General features: G+C 40.3%; 1 non-coding gene across 1 annotated transcript; it reads right to left on the reverse strand.

Moving 5' to 3' along the window:
• Window positions 1-8955: 8955 nt before the first annotated feature.
• Window positions 8956-9062, reverse strand: LOC132253863 (small nucleolar RNA R71). The gene has a single exon (XR_009465777.1). It is a non-coding gene; the product is annotated as a small nucleolar RNA R71 (small nucleolar RNA).
• Between the last annotated feature and the right edge of the window lie 15647 nt (window positions 9063-24709).

The raw sequence follows: 24709 nt of genomic DNA on the forward strand, positions 1-24709 counted from the left end.
TGACATATATACGTGAGAGAAGAAAGGGAGAAGTGAGAGGATTCTTTTTATTGTGAGGGGTGGAAAGGTGCGGAAGAGCAAGAGAAAGGAGATTGCAGCCAGGAATCTGCCAGGTACGCTTCTTGTTCTTTTTTTGGATTTTTTTGGTATTCCTATTTACATTCCACTCTAGATTCTCTGGCTATTTTCGAGAAGTTATTCTTGCTGATTGGAGTGGACATTGAGGGCCACTTATTTACGTTGTTGAATCAAAATTTCCTTCAAGCTTGCTCTGTTATGATTGTATTCTTGATTTCTTAGATTCTTTCTACAAATAGCTGAAACAGAGAATTATAGCTGAGCTTTAATGTTTGTGAAATCTTGGTATAATCAGAACTAAGTTTGTCTTAATGTGTTCAATTCTTCAAGCCATTTTGAAAAGCATAAAATGTGACTTATTCTGATTACCCACCCATCATCTTCCTTTTCCCTGTTTCCTCTTCTTTTTTTTTTTTTTGAATTTTTTTTTGTGTGCATCTGTATCTACGTTTCTTCCCTTTCTTTACCTTGGTATTCTCGGATATGGGGACCATGAGCATTCCGAGAAAGGTGGGAACTTGACAAAGGCTGTGTAAAACGGGTTTTTCTTAGAGTTAAACAGATGCAGAGGTTACCATAGTTCTTGAGGGTTCTTAGTTTATGGCATCGCTCATTCCACCCGGATACCTCAGCCGTCATTATACCTGGCCGATCTCACAACACCATTATACTCGGCCGATCTCACAACCGCCATTACACCCGGATACCTCTGCCGCCATTATACCCGACCGATCTCACAACCGCCATTATACCTGGCCGATCTCACAGCCGCCATTATACTCGTCTAATCTCACAACCGCCATTATACCCAGCCGATCTCACAATCGCCATTCTACCCGGCCGATCTCATAGCCACAATTCTATTCGTCTGACGTTCCACCTTCTCCGGATATTTCACACCCGGCGCCTTCCGCCGGATGGGAGAGGAGGACGATTCAACTTCCAATTGAGTTTACAAATCAAGATGTCTTTTAAGTTGAAGCATTTGACAATTGAACACTCTTGCAGTGAATTGGTCCCTTCCATCCAGAATTTCCCGGCTTCACTTCATGGCAACCTTGCTATACACACCTTCTCCTCTATTTGCTTCTTTGATTGGGAACTTATTGTTTTAAATTGAATTTTTGAACCTTTGTTCAACTAAACATTCCTGGTTTTGAAAATTTCATCTTAAGTCCTTTTCTGGGTATAAAATCCATATTCTAACACACTCTTACTGCCATTTTCCTTCCAGCATGCATTTTCACTATTTTATTTGATTTTCAACCGATTTTCTTGATTTTTCTCGATTTTCAACAAGCATGAACAAACTTCATGATTCCAAACAATGGAATTCATTGAATCAATTCGTGCAAAAGTAATATGGACTTTGGTGGGGGTCCTACATTCTTGATATCTTCACTAATATTGATTTTAAAGATGATTGTTTGATATTTAATTGATTTTGATTCCTCTTGGAGATATGATTGAATTTGTGTATATTTGTTATTGGGCTAACCTTGCTTCCCATAAAGGCGCTTTAGCTTGCTATCCAGGTACACTCCTTCTCATCTTTTTTTTTTTTTTTTTTTTTTTGAGAATTCTATAGACACGTATGCTATTGGTGACTACATCCATGCATGATGTGATTCTTGGGTGTTTAAATATATATTAGATTTGCCCGGATAAGACATATGTTGTGTGATAGATTCCTACACTAACTCTATTGTTGTATGATAGCGCTTGAATAGCGGTTCAGGTACGCACCCTAATTCTTCTTTATTGCAATTTGATTGTGTTTGGCATGCCACTCTTTAAAATCACCTAGCCTACTTAGGTATCCATAATTAACTGATTAATGGCCACACTTCCCTTAACTTTGTTAGTAGAGACCTTTATAGGGCTTAGAGGGGTGCTACCTCCTAGAGGTACCTTCCCAATGAGTAATCTGATCCCCGAACTTAGACTCGGGTTTTTCAAAGACATGTTTTTTCCAAAAATTATGGAGTCACATTTTAGGGTTTTTCTTTCTTGTTTTATTTTCCCTTTAAAATAAAAAATAAAATAAGTGGTGACTCCGACTTTTCCAAAAATAATTTTTCACAAATAGAAAGCGAGTCTCGCCGATCGAGTGGGGGCGCACGTGAAAAATGCGGGTCCACAGACAGCCTTAGGTTCATGACCCAGTGTCATTTTTTTTCATCCACAACACTGACCTCTTCATAGCATTGATTCGTTCCCAATTGGTGTCCTCCGATTCAGTCCTCAGACGGGAGTTATCAACAAAATTTATAAACCTATTTCACCATATACTAGGGTAGCATAGCTAGCATAGCATAGCGGTTATAGGATCGTTCACTGGGATGGGTTTTCATTTTACACCTTATATTACTTTAAAGAATTGGATTGGTGCTTTTTCTTTTCTAAGTTAGCTTTAAAAGAAAACATAATATTTGGTTTGAAAAAGGTTGGTTTTAAACTAACCAAAAATAGTAACTGATTTTTAATTACAAAGAAAAGGGTCTCTTGGATTTTCAGGCCACTAGATTCGGTCCCCTTATACAAAAAGTGGAGATTCCGGATCTTTCCACATATTGGGGATTTAGCCTATAGTTATCCTCCCAACTGGTGTGTTACAGTTGCTTCCCATTAATGGTTTCAACGCTAAATCCCTATCATTGATGCATCTTGCAACCTCTCACCTAGCATTTGCCATTCAAGGTGATCCTTAACCTTGGATTGCCCTTCAAAAGCTCATAGGAGATAACTAGTGGATGTCTCCATGGAGTCTAAAACCTTACCAAGTGTTGGCTATTCTAAGTAATCCTACCTTTAAACCACCTACCAGAGGCTCCCAAGAGATAACTAATGGATCTCTATGGATTGAGTCCGAAAAGCTTACCAAGTGTTAGCCCAAGTGATTATAAGGGATTTTAAGTTAACTAAAAATATAAAAACCATTAATGGGTCACAACTTCCTTTTCATTAAAAACTGAAACAAGGAAAACTCCCACTTTTGTAGTCGGGTCCCTTACCTAGCTCCCTTCCGTCCAAGAGACAAAGAGTCTAGCCACTCATCCTCTAAGAAAACATCTTCAGAGGTTGTTTGGCTAGAAAGAGAAATACAGTCAAAATGAGTAGGTAAGGCAGAGCAAAGGTCTGTATATTTCTTACTAAAAACATGTACAAGTGATCCCCTCTCCAATGTCTTCCGAGATTCAGAGATACGAGAGATAAATATTACAAGGAAATATCTTAAGATATATAAAGAGAGATATTTTCAACCTCTTGATTAGATATCCTAAATATCTTAAAAGATCTTCAATTGATTACAAGGAGAGAATTGATAATTACACCAAATATCTTAAGGTAAAAATCTAACGGAGTAGGTGTAAAATATCTAAATATTACATTTTCGCATGACGAAAAGGTGATGCAAAAATTTTCACATTAGAGAAAGTGTGATGTGAAATTTTTCGCATAAGAAAAATTCAGTGTGAAAATTTTCGCATCAGGGAAATTTAGTGCGAAAAGTTTCGCATCAAGGAAAGGTGATGCGAAATTCCTTTTCAACTTGGCGTAATTGCCTTCAAATGGCCATAACTTCTTCGTTTCAGCTCTGATTTGCACACCATTTGATGAATTGGACTCCTGACTTCCTGAGCTTCGAAATGATATATATGTAGATAATGGACTCCAGGAAGTGCTCCAAATGTGCCTTGCAACTCCTGCCTTTTTGAATTTCGCATAGCATGTGAAGATTTCGCATCACCATGCGAAATTGCTTCATGATGGATTTCTTTCTTTGATCCTCTTCCTTGCATCTCTTAATTGGCTTAGAAGCTCATTCCCAAGGGTTTCACAAAATTCTCCCTCATTCTTGGCTTGCTTCAATGATAAAAAAGCTACCAAAAACACCAAAACTAGCCAAAAATTGATTAAAAACATTGGAAGGGTCCTTAATGTGCCAATTGAGTTAAAAGGTATTAATTACTACTCAAAAGTGTTTAAAAGAGTTTGTAACAAGTTATAAGAATGCACTTTTTGAGTAGTAATCACTTCCCCCAACCGACATATTGCTAGTCCCTTAGCAATGAAGTAGAGAAAAACAAAAATTAAGACAGTAAAATAATTTACAAAATCATGCTAATCACTCCAAAAAATTCATAAGTGGCATGATTATAAAGCATACTGTCACATGGGACATTAAAGAAACAAAACCCATCCTTCAACAAGAGGGTATAAAAAATCTTACCTGATCATAATTCATAAAGAGTAGGCATTATGCAAATTTAAGTCATGATAGGATTTCCACTCTCCTAGGCTCAATCAGTACTCTTCCATAAAAATCTAAGTGTTATTTATTAGCTTCCGAATATAGTACTCTGAACTAATCTCTCTCCCCAACCTAGTTCTTTCACAGACTTTAGCAAACTGACCACTTTCAATAGGCTAAGAACACACCTCTTTTATTTCACAATTTTATTCTTATAGGAGTGCAATGCTAAAGGTATTATTTTCTAAAGTGTCCATGTAACGGGGGTCCATCGATGACTCCCAACCAATCAAGGTTTAAGGTATCAAGCTTTAAGGATCTTTCGACCACTAACTCCTCGGATTTTACCCCGGACTTTTGAGATTGGAATTTAATACCCAAGCACCTAAAATATGTTAAACTCCACCTATTCACCCTTATAACGAGCATTGAGGTCGGTGACTCCCAACCAATAAAGGCTTAGGGCACCGGGCTTTAAATATTTTCACCATATATCCCTCGGACTTTGCTCGGGTTTCAAGGCAAGCATACCACTTTGTTCTTTTTCTGTTTTTTTTCAAAGGCTCATTGGCCTTTTATAAGGTGTCTCAACACTATTAAAACGAGGTCAAAGGTACCAAGTCTAAATTTTCCCAAGTTCAGGAGGTGAGATAGTTTTTCATCTTATAATCGGAACCTAAAGTGCACAGTGAGTGGTAAGATTAAAGTGGAAGAAATAAGGTTGAATTCAATAGGAGTTTCAATAATTCATCAACCTCAATAAGCATAATACGACTCTACTATTCAAATAAAAAGGCAAGAATTCAATTTCTCTTATTTCATTTTGAGAATTTTTCCTTAATAACCATGTAGAGTAGAGTAAAACTTTTAAAATTAAGAAAAAATTTTAAAATTAAGTGAAAAGTACTAAATTAACAAGATAACTTAGCATTATTAACAACTTCCTTCCTTTACTCTCCCCCCAACCAAGATCAACATCGCCCTTAATGTGGTAAGAACGATTATAAATAAAAAGAGGAAGTGGTACCTCCTGAGTGACATGGAGTCTGAGTCGTATAGGAGAAACCACATGATTCAAAAAACAAAAGATTAATGAGTAAAGGAGATAGAAAAGAAAATGCCAAGTATAAACAAAAATGATATGTATATATTACTCTGAGAAAGTACAATGAAATGATCATGTAATACATCCAATCCCAGGATATATAATATCAACTAATATGTTAAATAAATACAATATAAAGAAATGATCAAGGAGCAGGGTTCTCTAGTGGACGTGAGGGCTCTGGTGCTATCTTGTGAGTGGCTTGGGGTGGGACATCAGCTGTGATGGTCTCCTCAGCTGGAATAGTCTCCTCAGCTGCAGCTCTCGACTCTAATGGCCTAGGAATATCGGTCTGAGGTGGCGCAAGACCCTGATGCTGCTGTATCTGATTAAGGATAGCAATATGCTGGTCAAGAATAATAGAATGTCGATCCTGCTGAGCTCGGATGTCTCTCATATTTCAGAATAGAGTGTCGTGCGTGGCATTGAGTGTCCTAAATAATAATACCATGCCACGAAACTCTGAGCCAGATATGGTGATAAAGTCCTGTGATGGAGGAGGTACAGCTGGTGGAACATGGGGTGTAGTTGGAGGATCAATAGAGGCGGCCTGAGGCATAGATGGTACAATAGGGGTGGATGGAATAGACTCTGTGGGATGCTCGTCCTGCTGTGCCTGGTCAGGCTGTGCTGGTACTGGAGGTACTGGCCTAGGTGGGGCTGCTTCAGATCCTGATTCCGCTGAATTCCTTTCTGCTAGCTGTGTCCATTGGTCGAGAGTGAAATGCTCTCAGCAATGGTGGCGACGCTCGAGATGGGGCTCAGTAGGGTAGCCCATATGCTCCAATATATGGCAGAGTAGCCTCAGAAACAGTAATGGAATCGCGTCAGCTCGCTGTAGCTTTTTCCTATGAACTTTATCCTCGAAGTATAGGAAAGCGACCATAATCAGATGGTGTGGCCCAAAATAGAATCCCATGTATATCTTGAATAATGCGTCCAGGATGGGTCCTAGCCTCTGCACTGAATGTTGAAGAGGGAAAATGTTGGACCTTAACAATACATCTACTAGAAGCATCCCAGATGGAAGCTCCTTACGTAGCAGGCATGTATCTCCAGAAGTCCTTCTGATAGAATGCAGACCATGTTTCGTTGAGATATGGTGGACCACTGTCTGAACTGCTCTGGATCCTCTGGCTGAAATGGAATATGGAGAGCCTTAGCAATATGCCTAGCCTCTAAGATACCCTGACGCCCGTCTATGCTAAAATGAATGGCTATGGGACTCTGGGTGCCCTGAGTAGTCATGGACTGATAGAAATCCATTGCTATTTTGGGGTAGAAAAACTCTTTGGGAGTCATTAGATGCTCGAGATGGTACTGATTACTACCCAAAAAGTGATATTTTACACCTTTAATGCATTATGTTTTAAGCACTTTTGTGTAGTAGTTCTCCATCTTTAGTCCAATTGGCATGTTAAGGACCTAGCAATGTCTTCTAATCATATTTGTGGCTAGTTTTAATGTTTTGACAGCTTTTTGGATCATTAAGACAAGTCAAGCAAAGGAGAGAAGCAAAGAGAAGCAAAGTGAAAAAAATCAAGATGTAGCAGCTGCAGTCTTCTTTCACACTTTTGGAGCACTTCCCGAAGTCCATTTTTTACATGCTATATACCATTTTAAAGCTCTGGAAGTTAAGAATCCAACGCTTCAAACCGTGTACGATTTGGAGGTGAAATGAGGAAGATATGGCCTTCGGAGCCAACTGCTCCAGGTTATGCGAAAATTTCGTATTCCACAAGGTGTTATGCGAAATTCGCATAACATTCGCATAACCCATGCGAGTTGCGAATTTTGCTCTGTTTTAGCCGACTCCACTTTAGATATTTTCCTTTGTATTTTGTGATGTAATTTCCTTTCTTATCCTTGTAACTAACCAATCATAAGCTTTTGCTTTTGTAAAGACTTTATAAGGGGTGGAAATCACCTCTTGGAATATATAGAATACGTATTACGTTTTTACACTTAGAATTTTACAGAGCTCTCTCGTTTCTCTTTTCTCTTTATTATTTTCTTTTTCTTGGAAGCCAAACAACCTCTAAGGATGTTTGCCCGGAGGATGAGAGGCTAAACTTTCGGTTTCTTGGAGTAAAGGAAGCTAGGTGAAAAGTCCAGATGAAAAGGTGGAAAGCTTCCATGCATTAAATTCAGGTAGTTGGAATTCATAAATGGCTTCTAAATCCAAAGTTTTGCTTTAAACCCCTTAGAATCACTTTGAATGACCAATACATGGTAAGCTTCAGGTCTTTATGGATGCTTATTGCTAGATCCATATTAGTCCATTAGTTATCATGTACGAGTCATTGGAAAGTGATTCAAGGTGAAGACCCATAGTGTCTTAAGCCATTAATGGACCTTGACTACCATTTCTATTGACCTTTTATGGATTAAATCTTCATTGTCAAACCTATACCGGTTCGGGAAATAACTATAGGTTAAATCCCCAATGCGAGGAGAAAAATCCGGAATTTTCCACTTTCTATTCTGAACTTGATCCTAGCAACCCTTAGCTCCGGGAGACTTTCTTTCTTCCATTTTTAATTAGTTTATGTTAGTTTAGTTTCAAACACTTTCAAAACAAATTTTATTTTCTTTTAAACTTTAAGTTTTTGATTAAGGAAATCATTAAATACAATTTCTAATTTTGAGTATATCACTGATAGAATGAAAACCCATCCCAGAGTTCGACCCTAGAGCCACTATACTATAGTAGCTTTGCTACGTTAGTATGAGGTCATAGGTTTTATAAATGTTTTTGATTAAATGACCCATTTGGAGTTACACGCGAATCAAAATGGCGCCGTTGCCGGGGATGGTGCCACAATACAGTGATGCAACCTTTTAGAGGCTACTTGTGATTTCCATCACAAGTTTGGTGAATTCCTTTTTCACTAACTTCATTTCCTTTCATTTTATTTTTGTTAGGTTTATTTTCATTTTCTTTCTAACCTTAACTTTTTTCTAGGTTTCTTTTGTTTTTGTTGTTTTTGTTTTATTTCAGGTAAGTAGTAACTTGTGCATGCCCTATTGGATTCAGGACCAAGAGGGAAGATTAGTAAGGATTGAGAATCCTCAAGACACAGAGTTGGATATTTGTCTTAACATCATGGACCCTCCACCAGAGGATCAGAATTCTCAACAAGGTCAAGGGGGTAATCCTAATGCATATCTATCCATGAGGGATAGAATGCATCCACCAAGGATGAGTGCACCCTCATGCATCCTGCCTCCTCTTGAGCAGTTGGTTATAAGACCCCATATTGTGCCCCTTCTACCAAATTTCCATGGAATGGAGAGTGAGAATCCATATGCCCACATCAAGGAGTTTGAGGAGGTTTGCAATACCTTTAGAGAGGGAGGAGCTTCAATAGACTTGATGAGACTCAAGCTATTCCCTTTTACTTTGAAGGACAAGGCAAAAATATGGCTTAATTCTTTAAGGCCAAGGAGCATAAGGAGTTGGGTTGATCTTCAGGCTGAATTTTTGAAGAAATTTTTCCCCACCCATAGGACCAATGGGTTGAAGAGACAAATCTCAAATTTTTCTGCTAAAGAAAATGAGAAGTTCCATGAATGTTGGGAAAGGTATATGGAGGCCATCAATGCTTGTCCTCATCATGACTTTGATACATGGCTCTTGGTGAGCTATTTTTATGATGGAATGTCTTCTTCCATGAAGCAAATTCTTGAAACCATGTGTGGGGGAGATTTTATGAGCAAGAATCCGGAAGAAGCCATGGACTTTTTAAGTTATGTGTCTGAAGTGTCAAGAGGATGGGATGAGCCCAACTCAAGGGAGAAAGGGAAGTTTCCCTCTCAACCAACCCAAAATCCAAAAGGTGGAATGTATGTATTAAGTGAAGACATGGACATGAAAGCTAAAGTGGCAACAATAGCAAGGAGGTTGGAAGAACTTGAGTTGAAAAAGATGCATGAAGTCCAAGCCATTTCCGAGACCCAAGCCCATGCCATGCCATGCACCATTTGCCAATCATGTGATCATGTGGTAGATGAGTGCCCAACCATGCCAGCTGTGAGGGAGATGTTAGGTGATCAAGCCAATGTTGTGGGGCAATTTAGGCCTAACAACAATGCATCTTATGGAAACACCTATAATTCAAGCTGGAGAAACCATCCAAATTTTTCTTGGAAACCAAGACCACCTCCATACCAACCACAAGCCCAAACCCAAGCACCTCAACAAACCTCTTCAGTGGAGCAAGCCATTGTGAACCTAAGTAAAGTCATGGGTGACTTTGTGGGTGAACAAAAGGCAATCAACTCCCAATTGCATCAAAAGATTGAAAATGTTGAGAGTTCTCAAATTAAGAGAATGGAGGGGATGCAAAATGATCTATCTCAGAAGATAGATAATATTCAATACTCCATCTCTAGGCTTACCAACCTCAACACTGTGAATGAGAAGGGAAAGTTTCCCTCTCAACCAAGCCAAAATCCCAAGGGTGTTCATGAAGTTGAAACCCAAGAGGGGGAGTCTTCAAAGTTGAGGGAGGTTAAAGCTGTGATCACTTTAAGGAGTGGAAAAGAGGTTGATCAACCCCTGCCTAAGGTGAAGCAAGATGAAGAACTCATGTCAAAGAAAACCTTGGTCAAAGAGAGCAATAACCAAGAAGAGAAGAGTGGGAAGAAAAGTGCATCCAAATCAACCATTGAAGAAGAGCCAAGGATAGTGATTAAAGAGGATATGATGAAGAAACATATGCTTCCCCCTTTTCCTCAAGCTTTACATGGAAAGAAGGAAATCAAGAATTCATCAGAAATTCTTGAAGTCTTGAGACAAGTGAAGGTGAATATACCCTTACTTGATATGATCAAGCAAGTCCCCACATATGCAAAGTTTCTAAAGGACTTATGCACGGTCAAGAAAGGGTTACATGTGACAAAGAATGCATTCCTCACTGAGCAAGTAAGTGCTATCATTCAGAGTAAGTCTCCAGTTAAGTATAAAGATCTGGGATGCCCCACCATTTCAGTCAACATTGGAGGGACACATGTGGAGAAAGCTTTACTAGACTTGGGGGCAAGTGTGAATTTGCTCCCATACTCTGTGTACAAGCAACTGGGACTTGGAGGATTGAAGCCCACAGCCATCACTCTCTCCTTAGCTGACAGGTCAGTCAAAATCCCAAGGGGGGTGATAGAGGATGTTCTAGTTCAAGTGGACAAATTCTACTATCCTGTGGATTTTGTTGTGCTTGATACCGATCCCACCGTGAAGGAAGCAAACTATGTACCAATTATCCTTGGGAGACCTTTCCTAGCTACCTCCAATGCCATCATCAATTGTAGAAATGGGGTGATGCAGCTCACATTTGGGAATATGACCTTGGAATTAAAGATATTCCACCTATGCAAGAGGCATCTTCACCCAGAAGAAGAGGAAGGATTGGAGGAGGTGTGCTTGATCAACACCTTGGTTGAAGAGCATTGTGACAAGAATTTACAAGAGAGCTTGAATGAAAGCCTTGAAAGGTTTGAAGAAGGGTTACTTGAACCCTCTGATGTTCTACCTATCATGTCTCCTTGGAGGAGACGGGAAGAGATCTTACCACTGTTCAACCAGGAAGACTCACAAGAAGCAACTGTGGATGACCCTCCAAAGCTTGTTTTGAAGCCGCTTCCTGTTGATTTGAAATATGCATATTTGGAGGAAAATGAGAAATGTCCAGTGGTGGTTTCTTCAACTCTTACTAGTGATCAAGAGGATAATCTTTTGGGAGTCCTCAGGAAATGCAAGAAAGCCATTGGATGGCAAATTTCTGATCTGAAAGGGATTAGCCCTTTGGTGTGCACCCACCATATTTATATGGAGGATGATGCAAAACCAGTGAGGCAGCCCTAGAGGAGGTTGAATCCTCACATGCAAGTGGTGGTGAGGGGTGAAGTTCTGAAGCTACTCCAAGCTGGGATCATATATCCCATTTCAGACAGTTTGTGGGTGAGCCCCACCCAAGTAGTCCCAAAGAAATCTGGAATCACTGTGGTCCAGAATGAGAAAGGGGAGGAAGTCTCTACACGTCCTACCTCAGGATGGAGGGTGTGTATAGACTACAGGAGGTTGAATTCAGTGACTAGGAAGGACCATTTCCCATTGCCTTTCATGGACCAAGTCCTTGAGAGAGTCTTAGGACATCCTTTCTACTGTTTTCTAGATGGGTACTCGGGGTACTTCCAAATAGAGATTGATTTGGAAGATCAAGAAAAGACAACCTTCACTTGCCCCTTTGGTACTTTTGCGTATAGGAAAATGCCCTTTGGTCTATGCAATGCTCCTGCAACTTTCCAAAGATGTATGCTAAGCATCTTCAGTGATATGGTGGAGCGCATCATGGAAGTCTTCATGGATGACATCACTGTTTATGGAAGTTCTTATGAGGAGTGTTTGTTGCATTTAGAAGCTGTTCTCCATAGATGTATTGAGAAAGACCTACTGCTAAATTGGGAGAAGTGCCATTTTATGGTACAAAAAGGGATTGTCTTAGGACATATCATCTCCAAAAATGGCATTGAGGTAGATAAGGCTAAGGTGGAGCTTATTGTTAAGTTGCCACCTCCCACAAATGTTAAGGGAATTAGGCAATTCCTTGGACATGCCGGGTTCTATAGGAGGTTCATTAAGGATTTCTCAAAAATCTCAAAGCCTCTTTGTGAACTCTTGGTAAAAGATGCCAAGTTTGTGTGGGATGAGAAGTGTCAGAAGAGTTTTGAGGAACTGAAGCAATTCCTCACAACTGCACCAATAGTGAGAGCCCCAAATTGGAAGTTACCTTTTGAGGTAATGTGTGATGCAAGTGACCTTGCTATGGGGGCTGTCTTAGTGCAAAGAGAAGATGGAAAGCCCTATGTAATTTATTATGCTAGCAAAACTTTGAACGAGGCTCAAAGGAACTACACAACTACTGAGAAGGAGTTGTTGGCAGTAGTTTTTGCCTTGGATAAGTTTCGTGCTTATTTGGTAGGGTCCTCTATAGTGGTGTTCATTGACCATTCCGCTTTGAAGTACTTGCTAACCAAGCAAGATGCCAAGGCAAGATTGAGAAGATGGATCCTTTTGCTCCAAGAATTCAATCTCTAAATCCGGGATAAAAAGGGGGTAGAAAATGTGGTAGCTGACCACTTGTCAAGACTTGTGATATCACATGACTCACATGGTCTGCCTATCAATGATGACTTCCCTGAGGAGTCTCTCATGTCAATAGAGGTAGCTCCATGGTATTCTCACATTGCAAATTTCTTGGTTACTGGAGAAGTACCAAGTGAGTGGAGTGCCCAAGACAAGAGGCATTTCTTTGCTAAGATCCATGCCTATTATTGGGAGGAGCCTTTTCTCTTCAAATATTGTGCGGATCAAATCATAAGGAAATGTGTTCCTGAACAAGAGCAATCAGGAATTCTTTCCCATTGCCATGATAATGCATGTGGAGGTCATTTTGCCTCCCAGAAAACAACAATGAAAGTGATCCAATCAGGTTTTTGGTGGCCCTCTCTTTTCAAGGATGCCCACTCTATGTGCAAGGGATGTGATCGGTGTCAAAGGCTTGGTAAGCTAACACGCCGAAATATGATGCCCTTGAATCCCATCTTGATAGTGGATGTCTTTGATGTTTGGGGGATAGACTTCATGGGACCATTTCCAATGTCGTTTGGACATTCCTACATTTTGGTGGGAGTGGATTATGTCTCTAAGTGGGTAGAAGCAATCCCATGTAGGAGCAATGATCATAAGGTGGTTCTTAGATTCCTCAAGGACAACATCTTTGCAAGATTTGGAGTGCCTAAGGCCATTATCAATGATGGAGGAACCTACTTTTGCAATAAACCTTTTGAGACTCTTCTAGCCAAGTATGGGGTTAAGCACAAGGTAGCTACACCTTATCATCCTCAAACAAGTAGCCAAGTTGAGTTAGCCAACCGGGAAATCAAGAATATACTGATGAAGGTGGTGAATGTGAATAGGAAGGATTGGTCTATTAAGCTCCTAGATTCCTTATGGGCTTATAGGACCGCTTACAAGACCATTCTTGGAATGTCTCCTTATCGCCTTGTTTATGGCAAAGCGTGTCACCTTCCAGTGGAGATTGAATATAAAGCATGGTGGGCAATCAAGAAGCTCAACATGGATTTGACAAGAGCCGGGTTGAAGAGATGTTTGGATTTGAATGAATTGGAGGAAATGAGGAATGATGCTTACCTCAATTCAAAAATTGCAAAAGAGAGGTTGAAGAAATGGCATGATCAATTGGTAAATCAAAAGAATTTTGCCAAGGGACAAAGAGTCTTGCTTTATGACTCTAAGCTTCATCTTTTTCCTGGAAAATTGAAATCAAGATGGACGGGTCCTTTCATAATTCATGATGTGCAATCAAATGGAGTAGTGGAACTACTCAACTTCAATAGCACTAGAACTTTCAAAGTGAATGGGCATCGTCTTAAGCCTTATATAGAATCATTTTCCCGAGACAAGGAGGAATTCATCCTCCTTGATCCACCTCCAACATAAAAATACTTGGTTTATGGTTGAACTTAGTCTCTTCAAAGACTAAAGAGTTCATCCTCTTTTTGTTTTCTTTTAAGTTGATTTTAATTTAATCTAGTTTTTTTTTTTCTCTTGTGCTTTTCCATGTTTTGATTTTTATTTTTGACTTTAATGCCATTCTAATGTGTTTTTAATTGGTTTTTTGGGTTAACATTCAGGTGGGAAAGCTTGAGGAATGAAGTCATGGTGAAAGTAAGGCAAAGCAGGGGAGAAAAAACCAAGTTTCAGCCATTTTCGCACAACATTTCCTGTTATGCGAAATTTTCGCATAACACACCCCTTATGCGAAAATGCTTTTGTGGCAATTTCCAAAAAAACATGCTCTCGATCCCTTCCCAAAATCCCTTATGCGAATTTCACATGAATGCGAACCATATGCGAATTCGTTTTTGAGACAAATTTGCAAAACCATGCTCTCTGTCTGGGTACTCACAGGAATGCGAAATTTTCGCATAACATAAGGGGTAATGCGAAATTTGCATTTCCTCTTTAAAGACCGTGTTCTCCTCTTCCCATGCTCAATTTCTTCTTCATTTCTCATAGCACCTCTCTTCCAATCACCAAATCCCTTCCTTAAGTTTCTTTTCTTCATCATTCCCTGCTCTCAACACCACCATGGCAGCCCATCTCCATAACTCCACCTCATAGCCGCGACAGTCACTATTCATCACCGTCCACCCCTTCAATTTTCAGCTCTTTCCACCATCAAAAACCTCCCAATTCCTCACTCAACACTCTAAATCCAGCCCTCAACCAATTTCAGCCTTGTATTCACCAATGCAAAACCTCAAGCTAAGCATTCAAGCCACGTTTTCTTCAAAGAGAACCCATGGCCGCCGGGTAGAGGAGCTCCAATTTTCAAAATTTCTTCGTGAAAAAGCTCCAATTTCCAAACCTATTCACCATGAAAAATTCTTTTCTTACCTTAACCAGCATATCCCACCCTCAAAAGCCAAAAATTTCCACAATTTGAATGAGCTTCAAAACTTCAAGTGGGCGTGTGAATAGTGCATATGCGAAATTTTCGCATTCCATCATGTGTTATGCGAAATTCGCATAACCCCCCCCCCCCCATATGCGAAATTTTCGCATAACCCCTACCTTGTGCCAATTTTTCACTTTTTCCATCTCTGCCCTCCCCAATCCAAAGCCTGTGAGCCTCATTTCATTACTTCATTATGCCTAAGACCCGAGGAGGACATACCTCAGCTCCCTAGAGCAGTGAGAGAGTCGCCCCTGTGCGGACCCCACTAGATGCGCCACCACATTTAGCTGATTCTGCCTCTCAGAGCAGATAGCATACGAGGAGAGCATCTGCCACACCTGTGGCCCCTACTCAGATTCTACCTCGGGGTCCTCCTACAAAGAAAGCCAAGACTTCAAAGCCAAGAGAGTCCTCTAGAGCACCTCGGGATTCACAGTCTCAGCCGCCATCCACCAGACGCCGTAGACCCAGCTCGCCTATTGAGGGCAACTCAGATTGCCGGTCCAAAGCATTTCATGTCGAGGCATATTTTGAGCACACTATTTTGCGCCAGCAGACTGACTTGCGGGATTCATACATCCTACTTGAGAGGTACCATCTTGTACCCTTTATAACTCCACCCCAGTTCTTTTATCCTCGAGTAGTTTTAGACTTTTACCAGTCTATGACTACTCGTGGCGTCCCGGTACCAGCCTCGATACTTTTTACCATTGATGGACGCCAGGGTATTTTGGGGGCTCGACAGATTGCCGAGGCTTTCCATATCCCTTATGCACCAGCTGATCCCACTGCATTTAGACGTTGGGCCCCACTTTCTGAGTGGGACATGGTTCGTAGCCTATCTCGAGGGACATCTTCCCAGATGACCATTTTCAAGAGGGAGCTTCCCCCAGGGATGCTCCTAGTTGATGTGGTGCTTCGCACCAACCTTTTTCCTCTTCAGCATACCGTACAGAGGCGAGGGGCCATTTTAGAGGCATTATTTCGTATCTTTGAGGGCTACTACTTTGGTCCTCATCATTTGATTATGGCCGCTCTCCTCCATTTTGAGGAGAAGGTGCATAGGCGGCGTCTTACGAGGGCAGCCTCCATTCAGTTACTTTTCCCTCGGCTGCTATGCCATGTTTTGGCACATATGGGTTTTCCTGCAGACCCTCAGGCTGAGCCCCGCCGCCATTGTCGAGAGGGCTTCTCTCTTGACCAATGGACTCAGCTATCGCTCCATCAACATTCCCCAGAACTTCCCAAGCCAAGGGAAGTCCCTCCCGCTCCATCCACTTCAGCTCCCTCGGAGCTTGTACCAGAGGCAGCATCATCTGATGCCCCACCTACTGTTCCTCCTACCGCAGAGCCGCCCATCACTATCCCTGGTTCAGAGTACCGTGCCTTGCTCGCTTCTTTTCAGACTCTGACCACTACTCAGACGACCATTATGGAGCGCATGGACCACTTCTAGATTCAACAGCACCTCGGTCTTGTGCCACCAGCTCCACCTGTAGCGGTGCCTTCCTCAGTTCCAGCAGAGGACCCCTCCTATCCACCAGAGGAGCCTACTACTTGATCATACGATCACTCCTTTCCCCTTTTTGTATCTATATTCTATGTTTTTTGGATGTCTTATGTATTTTGGACCACTTTTATACTGGGATTGGACATATTCCATGTTTGTCTTGTATATTGTACTCTCTTAGTTTATATAGACATCTTCCTTTTTGTGTATTTTAGCTATTCCTTTTTATTTCCTCTAATCATTATTCTTATGATTTTTCTTTTCTTATGCAACATGTGGTTTCTCCTCTCTATTCAGAGTACCTTACTATCAGGAGGTATCACTTCCTCCCTTTTATTACCATTTTCTTTTAGAACATTGGCGACAATGTTCATCCTAGTTGGGGGGAGAGTTGAGGAAGTAATTTGTTGAATTTTTTTTTTTTTTTTTTGGTTAAGTTATTTTGCTAACAAATTTTTTGCAAACTCTCCTTGTTTTCTTAAAGATAAATTCTCAAAAATAAATAGGAGAAATTAAATTCTTATCTTATTGCCATAGTCTTAGAGTTTGTATTATGCTTATTAAAGTTGATAAATTGTTGAAGCTCCTTTTGATTTCAATCTTAAGTCTTCCACTCTAATCTTTTCACACACTGAACACATTAGATTCCAGTTATAAGATGGAAACCTTTTTCACCCCCTAAACTTAGGAAATTTTTGACTTGGTGCCATTGACCTCATTCTATTAGTGTTGGGACACCTTATAAAAGGCCAATGTGTCTTATGAAAAATTTTTTGCTTCACTTGCTTTGAAACCCGAGCAAGGTCCGAGGGGTATATGGTGAAAATCTTTAAAACCTGGTGCCCTAAGCCTTCAATGGTTGGGAGCCACCGACCTCCCTGCTCGTTACATGGGTGGATGGGTGGAGTATATATATGACTTAAAAAAAAAAAAAAAAAAAAAAAAAAAAAAAAAAAAAAAAGGTGCGTTCTTAGCCTTCTATATATGAGTTAGTGTTGCTAAAGTTAGAGAAAAACCTTAGTTGGGAGGAGAATATAGTTTGACACACTATAACTGGAAACTAAGCATCTTAACACTTAGATTTTTGTGGAAGATTAAGAGTTGGTCCTTTGGGAGTGGAAATTATTTTGATACTCAAATTTGCATAATGCCCGCTTTTTGAATGTTGTGAGAGGTAAGTTATTTGATGACTCTTGTTGATGATTGAGTTTTATATCCTTGACTATTCACAAGAGAGTTTGATCCAATCATGCCACTTGGTTATTTTTTGGAGTGATCAGCATGATTTTTTAAATTATTATTTTATCTATTTTTCTTTATTTTTCTTTCCTTCATTGCTCAGGGACTAGCAATGTGTCAGTTGGGGGGAGTGATTACTACCCAAAAAGTGCTATTTTACACCTTTAATGCATTATGTTTTAAGCACTTTTGTGTAGTAGTTCTCCATCTTTAGTCCAATTGGCATGTTAAGGACCTAGCAATGTCTTCTAATCATATTTGTGGCTAGTTTTAATGTTTTGACAGCTTTTTGGATCATTAAGACAAGTCAAGCAAAGGAGAGAAGCAAAGAGAAGCAAAGTGAAAAAAATCAAGATGTAGCAGCTGCAGTCTTCTTTCACACTTTTGGAGCACTTCCCGAAGTCCATTTTTTACATGCTATATACCATTTCAAAGCTCTGGAAGTCAAGAATCCAACGCTTCAAACCATGTACGATTTGGAGCTGAAATGAGGAAGATATGGCCTTCGGAAACCAACTGCTCCATGTTATGCGAAAATTTCGCATTCCACAAGGTGTTATGCGAAATTCGCATAACATTCGCATAACATTCGCATAACCCATGCGTGTTGCGAATTTTGCTCTGTTTTAGCCGACTCCACTTTAGATATTTTCCTTTGTATTTTGTGATGTAATTTCCTTTCTTATCCTTGTAACTAACCAATCATAAGCTTTTGCTTTTGTAAAGACTTTATAAGGGGTGGAAATCACCTCTTGGAATATATAGAATACGTATTACGTTTTTACACTTAGAATTTTACAGAGCTCTCTCGTTTCTCTTTTCTCTTTATTATTTTCTTTTTCTTGGAAGCCAAACAACCTCTAAGGATGTTTGCCCGGAGGATGAGAGGCTAAACTTTCGGTTTCTTGGAGTAAAGGAAGCTAGGTGAAAAGTCCAGATGAAAAGGTGGAAAGCTTCCATGCATTAAATTCAGGTAGTTGGAATTCATAAATGGCTTCTAAATCCAAAGTTTTGCTTTAAACCCCTTAGAATCACTTTGAATGACCAATACATGGTAAGCTTCAGGTCTTTATGGATGCTTATTGCTAGATCCATATTAGTCCATTAGTTATCATGTACGAGTCATTGGAAAGTGATTCAAGGTGAAGACCCATAGTGTCTTAAGCCATTAATGGACCTTGACTACCATTTCTATTGACCTTTTATGGATTAAATCTTCATTGTCAAACCTATACCGGTTCGGGAAATAACTATAGGTTAAATCCCCAATGCGAGGAGAAAAATCCGGAATTTTCCACTTTCTATTCTGAACTTGATCCTAGCAACCCTTAGCTCCGGGAAACTTTCTTTCCTCCATTTTTAATTAGTTTATGTTAGTTTAGTTTCAAACACTTTCAAAACAAATTTTATTTTCTTTTAAACTTTAAGTTTTTGATTAAGGAAATCATTAAATACAATTTCTAATTTTGAGTATATCACTGGTAGAATGAAAACCCATCCCAGAGTTCGACCCTAGAGCCACTATACTATAGTAGCTTTGCTACGTTAGTATGAGGTCATAGGTTTTATAAATGTTTTTGATTAAATGACCCATTTGGAGTTACACACGAATCAGGTACCTTTGGAGCAATCCAAACAAATCCCGAAGGTCTAGCTGCTGTCGCATAGCCTCCATGTCGAAGTAAAGCTCATAGTGAAATGGCCTAGCTCTACAATTTGAATTGCCCAGAATGGGCGGCGCGGTAACCATAGGCCTCTTGATGATGACTTCAGGAGCAATGAATGAAGGTCTCTGAGTATCCGCTGGGGCCTGAGAATCGGCTGGAGCCTGACTAGATGTCTCTTCAGGGCTCGAGGTCTTGGCTCTCTTTGGTGGAACGCGGTGTATTGATGGCTTTGGGGGCTGAGAAGTTGGTCGTCTCCGTGTCAAATACCGGTGCTGAGGAGGGCTAGAAGGCACCCCACCCTCAGAAGATGGCATGGTCAGGGCCTGAGAGGCTTGAGATGGATCCGGAGGCGCTTGGCCGAGCCTCGCAAGATGCGGACGGGTCTCTATGGCCCCCTCTGGTGTGCGCCATGCTTGATATGGGCAAGAGGTGAAGATCCCTTCTTCTTGGCGGCCGCAGGGCGCAGAATGGCGAGGAATTTGCTTCGCAAGGCGGCAGTGAGTTTTTCGCAACAGAGGATGGTTGTGCGAAATAGTCAGCTGGAAGCCTTTAAATAGGGATTTTAAATGACTTTTGGTTTCCTTCCTGGCCGTTAGAAGTAAGCACAAGTGACCATTGGCGTTTCGCATGGGTTTTGCATGGCTAGTAGCTGATGCGAAAATTTTCGCAGTGGGTTAGTTGATGCGAAATGGTGATGCGAAAATTTTCGCACTGAGAGTTATTGATGCGAAAATTTTTCGCACTGAGAATTGGAGATGCAAAACAGATGTGAAATTTTTTGCATTGAGTTTTGGTGATGCGAAAATTTTCGCACTTGCCTTTTTGCCTTACGAAGTGCTATGTTTTCCTCTGTTTTGGACTTCCCTTGTATTTGATCATCAAAAATTAAATTAAGTCATAATAAAAAAAAACTAAAGCTAGAAATTTTAATTTAAAAACATATATCAAATCAATAAAACTTGAATTTTAAAATTTAAAACAAAACAACAAACAAAAATAAAAAAATATGGACTTAGTGTCTTCCGACAGACTAAGCCCATCTAACCATTTTTCTTTCAGGCTTGATGTGGTTCAAGGAGGTTGATTTCCTCATTGTCTTTAGAAAATGGCTTCAGGAATGGCTTGAGACGTTGGCCATTGACTTTGAAAGTCCTGATACTACTGAGTAGCTCAACTACTCCATTTGAATAGACTTCTTGGATAGTAAACGGACCTATCCATCTTGATTTCAATTTTCCCGGGAAGATATGGAGCTTAGAGTCATAAAGCAATACTCTTTGTCCCTTCTGGAATTGTTTGTGGGAGACTAACTGATCATGCCACCTTTTCAATCTTTGTTTTGCAATGTTTGAATTGATATAGGCGTCATTTCTCAATTCCTTCATCTCATTAAGGTATAGAAATCTCTTCATGCTGGCTCTGTTTAAGTCCATGTTGAGTGTCTTGATTGCTCACCAAGCTTTGTATTACACTTCAACGGGGAGATGGCACGCTTTGCCATAGACTAGGCGATAAGGAGACATTCCAAGAATGGTCTTGTAAGCTGTCCTGTAAGCCCATAGTGAATCATGAAGCCTAACAGAGCAATCTCTTCTGCTAGTATTCACCACTTTCATCAGTATGTTCTTTATCTTCCGGTTGGCTAACTCAACTTGCCCAGAAGTCTGAGGGTGGTAAGGTGTAGCTACCTTATGCTTCACCCCATACTTGGCTAAGAGAATTTCAAATGGTTTGTTACAAAAATGAGTACCCCCATCACTGATTATGGCTTTGGGTACTCCAAATCTGGAGAAGATGTTCTCTTTGAGAAATTTGAGAACAACTCTATGGTCATTTTGCTTGCATGGGATTGCTTCAACCCATTTAGAAACATAATCCACTCCCACCAAGATGTAAGAATAGCCGAAGGACATAGGAAAAGGTCCCATGAAGTCAATGCCCCATACATAAAAAAGATCAACTATTAAAATGGGATTCAAAGGCATCATGTTCTTACGTGTTAATTTCCCAAGCCTCTGGCATCTGTCACAGCTTCTACACATGGTGAGGGTGTCCTTGAAGAGTGATGGCCAGCAAAAACCCGATTGCAACACTTTCATAGCTGTCTTTTGAGAATCAAAGTGGCCTCCACATGCGCTTTCGTGGCAATGACTGAGGACCCCTTGTTGCTCTTGCTCAGGGATGCACTTCCGGATTATTTGATCCGCACAATATTTGAATAGGAATGGCTCTTCCCAATAGTAAGCATGAATTTTTAGAAAGAAGTGCTTCTTATCTTGTGCTTTCCACTCACTTGGAACTTCTCCGGTAACTAAATAGTTAGCAATATGAGCATACCAAGGGGCGACTTCTATCAACATAAGTGACTCCTCTAGAAAATCATCATTTATTGGTAAACTATGGGAATTGATTCGTTCCCAATTGGTGTCTCAGTTGATTCATGTCCAGCTGGTGTCCCTTGATTTTGGTCCTCAGGGAGTAATAAAAAAAATTTATAACCTATTACACCATGTACTAGGATAGCCTTAGCTAGCATAGCATAGTGGCTCTAGGGTCGTTCACTGGGATGGGTTTTCACTCCACAATTGATATTAATTCAAAGATGAATTGGTGCCTTTTCATTTCAAGGTTAGCTTTAAAAGAAAACATAATCTTTGGTGGAAAAAAGATTGGTTTTAAGCTAACCAAGAATAGTAACTGATTTTAATTACAAAGAAAAGTGTTTCTTGGAGTTTAGATCACTGGGCTCAAGTTCCTCATACAAAAAGAGAGTTCCGGTCACTTATTTCTTTTCCTCGCATTAGAGAATTAACATATAGTTAATTCTCCAACTGGTTTTGTACAGATGCTTCCCCTTAATGGGTTCAAACACTAATTCCCTCTCACTGATGCATCTTGCAATGGCTCATGCCTCTCACCTAGCATTTACCATTCAAGGTGATCTTTAACCTTGGATTACCCATCAAAAGCTCGCAAGAGATAACTAATGGATGTCTCCGTGGAGTCCAAAAGCTTACCAAGTGTTGGCTATTCTAGAAAATCCTACCTTCAAGCCACTTCCCAAAGGCTCGCAAGAGATAAACAAGTTCATCTCAATGGATGGAGATCATTTGCCTTACCAAGTGTTGGCCCAGGTGATTTAAAAGCATTTTAAGTTAACTAAAAAGATACAAACCATTAACGGGTCACACTTTCTCTTCATTAAAAACTAAAACAACAAAACTTCCAATCTATGCATGAGGAAACTTACCCGGCTTTCTTCACTCCAAGAGACGAAGAGCCTAGCCTCTCATCATTTGAGGAAAAATCCTCAGAGTTTGATTGGCTAGAAAGAAAACTAACGAGAAAACAAAAATATATAGGAAAAATAGAGCAAGTGCTCTGTAAAATATATTTCTTACTATTACAAAAGGTTGTCTCCAAGAACAAGCTCCCGAGAGTGATTATATCATGATGTTCTATGTAAAGGAAATTACAAACTATATATAAGAGGTTATTCACCCTTTGTTCTTGCTGAAAGACTAAGGAATCCTATGATAGGTGGGTTACAAGGAGAATTTGGGGATTTAGACATCAAATATCTAAGGAAAAATATCTCAAAATGTCGGTCGCACATATCGGGAAGCTTCAGGAGAAAACTGCGGCACTGTGCAAAATGGCTACGAAACTCTCCGGGTAAGCGCTATCAGAGGATCCGGATATGTTTGACCGGGGAAGTTGAAACACCCTCCTCTCCCATCCGGCGTCAGGCGCAGGATGTGAAATATCCGGAGAAGGTGGAACTTCGGCCAGACAGAATTCCGGATGTGGGATATCCGGAGAAGATGAAACGTCGCAAGGGTGACCATCTGCGTGTGCAAGGTGTAGGGACCCCTCCCCCTGATGACACGGAGCGCACATCGCTATCCGGAGCAACTCCATCGGGATTGCCCAAGAGGACACATGGCGCGCTCCCTTATCCAGACTCCCTCATGGAGAAGCACACGACACTCACGATCATCACACCTGGACGATAGCATATCCTATCTGGATATGTTGTCCGGATCATTGACTAAAGTGCACAAGCCTTGGTACGTCATTCCGACAGCCTGCCACAGCCCACGTTCCGCCGCCCTCCGATGGTGTGTCCGGATTTGCTTATGGAAAAGGACTTCAAAGCTTCGGTTCGTCATGTTTCTGAGCTTTCCATTGCTTTGCCATGGATTCCAAAGAACTCTCCTCAATCTCGGATTGCTTTGGTGATCAAAAAGCTATCAAAACACCAAAACTTAACACAATTTGATTAGAATTGATTGCAAGGGTCCTTAATATGTTAGTTGGGTTAAAAGGTGATAACTACTACTCAAAAGTGTTTAAAAGAGTTAATTACAAACTATGAAATAACACTTTTTGAGTAGTAATCAGGAATTATGTGCTATTGCTAGCCTCGATAAATGGTTGGCTACCACATTTTCCACTCCCTTTTTGTCTTTGATCTGAAGATTGAATTCTTGAAGAGAATCCATTTGATCAGCCTCGCTTTTGCATCTTGTTTAGTCAACAAATATTTCAAGGCCGAATGGTCAGTGAAAACCACAATGAAAGACCCTACCAAGTAAGCATGGAATTTGTCTAAGGCAAAAACTACAGCCAACAATTCTTTCTCTGTGGTTTTGTAGTTTCTTTGCACTTCATTCAACATTTTGCTTGCATAGTAGATAACATAGGGCTTTTCATCTTCTCTTTGCCCAAGAATAGCTCTTACTATTGGAGTGGTTGTCAGTAATAACTTCAATTCTTCAAAACTTTGTTGACATCGATCATCTCATACGAATTTAGCATCCTTCACCAATAGTTCACAAAGAAGTCTTGCAAGTTTAGAGAAATCTTTAATGAACCGCCTATAGAACCCAGCGTGGCCAAGGAATTGCCTTACTCCTTTGACAGTTGTTGGCCATGGCAACTTGACAATCAATTTGACTTTTGCTTTGTCCACCTCAATGCCTTGGCTGGAGATAATATGCCCAAGGATGATCCTGTGGGGTACCATGGAATGGAATTTCTCCCAGTTGAGCACCAAGTCTTTCTCAATGCATCAGTTTAGCACAACTTCCAAATTGTCTAAGCATTCGTCAAACACACTTCCATATACGGTGATATCATCCATAAAAACTTCCATAATATGCTCCACCATATCACTGAAAATGCTTAACATGCATCTTTGGAATGTTGCCGGTGCATTGCATAAGACAAAAGGCATTCTCTTATATGCATAAGTTTCGAATGGACAAGTGAAAGTGGTCTTCTCCTGATTTTCAATAGCAATTTCAATTT

Source organism: Vitis vinifera, chromosome 5, assembly GCF_030704535.1.
Source record: "Vitis vinifera cultivar Pinot Noir 40024 chromosome 5, ASM3070453v1".
NCBI classification, from domain to species: Eukaryota; Viridiplantae; Streptophyta; class Magnoliopsida; order Vitales; family Vitaceae; genus Vitis; species Vitis vinifera.